Raw genomic sequence first — 3,036 nt, 5'->3', positions numbered from 1 at the left:
AGGTTGTCGTGTTAGGAAAAATATCACATACTCTTCTTTACACCGGACATATGTTACTGGATTAACCACTACTTTTCTACATAAATAATTCATTATGTAATTAATTTAGTACTTGACTTAGAATGTTGATATTATTACTTTCAAAGTTACTAAGTATGCAATATTTATTTATATATTTTTTTTAAAAGTTCTAACTATTAAAATCAATAATATTAAAAACTGAAAAGTTTTACCTATAGAATCTTATTGCTCTGTAAGCAACATTTTGTACTCTTTTGTTTTTCACAGATTGATTTTTGTTTTGATGATTAATTTTTAAATAATGTACACATTGTTTCTAATTTTGTTTTCTAAATATTCACTAAAATAGTTTTAATTATAGGACGTGCGTTTTAATTTTGCGTTCATTTTTCTGTTGCTCATTGCATCTATTAATTTTAAATACGTATTAGCTTCGATGCGAAGCTGAGAAAGTATTAATTTTACTATGATGTGTTTTTTTTGTCTGTATACGCTCAATCTCAGCTCTCACTGAACCGATTTTGATGAAAAATATGTCAAAAGATCACAAATCGTATCTAGTTGAAGACATTACCCTCAAAAATTGAAAAAAAATCCCTCGTTCCTCGTAAACGGGGGAAATCCCCCAAAAAATTACAAATTTAAANTTCCTTCGTTCCTCGTAAACGGGGGAAATCCGCCAAAAAATTACAAATTTAAAAATCGCTAATTTTCGATATTTTTTTACTTAAAATTGACATAACTTTTTTAAAAATGACCGAATCAATATAATTTTTTTTTTATAGATATCTTAGATATTTACCTATTATTTTATATATTTTTTTTAACATTTGACCCTTGACAAGCCCACAGGAAGGGGTTTCAAATTGGTAACTATTTTACAAAAAATTAACTTTTTTAACTTAACTTTTGAAAATGTTCTGGAAAGACTGACACTTTTATATATACCTTAAATTAAAGCTTATTTAATATACTTTAATTTGAAAAAAAAAATATGACCTCTGGACTGTCTTCCTGGTGAAAATGGACATTAAAGTTAATGAATAACGTACGATTTCCATGAAAAAAATTCTCGTTTTTATATTTTATATTATTTAATTTATATTTTATATAACTTTTGGAAAAATGTATGGATCAATATAATTATTTTTTTATAGTAAATTTTTATATACCCCTTTCATCTGACACGCTTTTTTTGTAAATCGGATCATACCTCTTTGTACAAGGGGGGTCTAAACTTTAAACATGCGTATTGTTACTAGGACATTTTCAATTTAATTTTTGAAAATGTTCCAAAAATACTGACACTTTTATATATATCTTAAATTAAAGCTTATGTAATATACTTTAATCTGAAAAAAAAAAATTTGACCTCTGGACTTGTCTTCGTGGTGAAAACGGACATCAAAGTTAAAGAAAAACGTACGATTTCCGTGAAAAAAATCTCGATTTTATATGTTATATTATTTAATTTATATTTTATATAACTTTTGGAAAAATGTATGGATCAATATTATTATTTTTTTATAATAAATATTTATATACCCCTTTCATCTGGCACGCTTTTTTTGTAAATCGGATCATACCCCTTTAACAAGGGGGGTCAAAACTTTAAACATGCGTATTGTTACTAAGATATTTTCAATTTAATTTTTGAAAGTATTCCGGAAATACTGACACTTTTATATATATCTTAAATTAAAGCTTATGTAATATACTTTAAATTTAAAAAAAAAAATTTGACCTCTGGATTTGTCTTCATGGTAAAAATGACTACCGTATTCAAAAATTTGCTATTTTTGTGTTAAAATTCTGGGTTTTGTATTTTATTTTATTTTAAAATACCTGACAAGGGGAGTACAGATTTTCATAAATATTATATAAATTAAAATTAATATAGTATAGAAAGTTAAACTTATTTAAATTTGTTTGCTTCTTTTAAGTCGAGAAAAATAACTTTGAAATTTGAATTAGCTTAAATAGCTAATTTTTTCAATCGACGGCAGCGATGTACGGTTGCCGAGTTGGTAAAACTTATGTAATACACGCTTAGGGTATGAGGTTCCTACCCGCATATGGCAATGAATTTTTTGCATTTTTTCTTAATTCTTTTTAAGTTAGTATAAATTTTTAACTCGTTTGATTTTTTCACATTTAGATTCAATAACTTCAATAAAGATCAAGGATCCCATCACTTTAGTCGCCCCTTGCAAGAAGAAATTTCTTATTCGTGTTAAAATTATTTTACTATATTTTAAGTTTTCGCTTCGATGCAAAGCCGAGAAGATATTTTTTTGTGACTATCATTTATTTTCTCTGCTCTAACTTGACCTACTTTTTTCAACAATACGTCAAATTACTACAATTCGTATCTAGTTGAAGATATTACTCTCAAAAATTGAAAAAAAAATTCTAATTTATCAATTAACAACGATACGTCAACATGTTCTCTATGAAGACAATTAAAATCATTAATTTCTAATGTTTTCAAAATATTTATTAACGAATGAAGTTTGATATGATAGGTTTCAACTACAAAATTAAATCATTTTACTTTGTAATTTAATAATTTTTTTACTCTGTTTGTGTGTGCTACTATTAGACTATAATATTCAAATTTTTTTCTAACGTGTTGCTATATAANCTATTTGTGTGTGCTACAACTAGACTATAATATTACAAATTTTTTTGTAACATGTTGCTATATAAATCATTTCTAAAAAAAATGATTATTTTTTCTACTGAATTAACAATTGATTTTTACAAATAGAATCAAATTTTATAATACGGTTAATTGAGTAAATCTTTTTAACGACTTTGTTTTAGTTAAAGTAAATCATTAAAATTTATTAAGTTCTGAATATTTCAATTGCAGAATCTTTTCAGACACCAAAAGTTACTAGGAAATTATTACTATTACTTCTATTTAAGTTATCTATTACCATAAAAATGCAAAAAAATATTGAGCTTTTCTGATAAATTTACAATAAATAGTAATTATAAAACTTTCTGACT

The sequence above is a fragment of the Daktulosphaira vitifoliae genome, unplaced genomic scaffold, assembly GCF_025091365.1.
Source record: "Daktulosphaira vitifoliae isolate Bord-2020 unplaced genomic scaffold, ASM2509136v1 Scaffold_1, whole genome shotgun sequence".
NCBI classification, from domain to species: Eukaryota; Metazoa; Arthropoda; class Insecta; order Hemiptera; family Phylloxeridae; genus Daktulosphaira; species Daktulosphaira vitifoliae.
The sequence above is the reverse complement of the archived record's forward strand: the minus strand, read 5'-3'. Positions refer to the sequence as shown.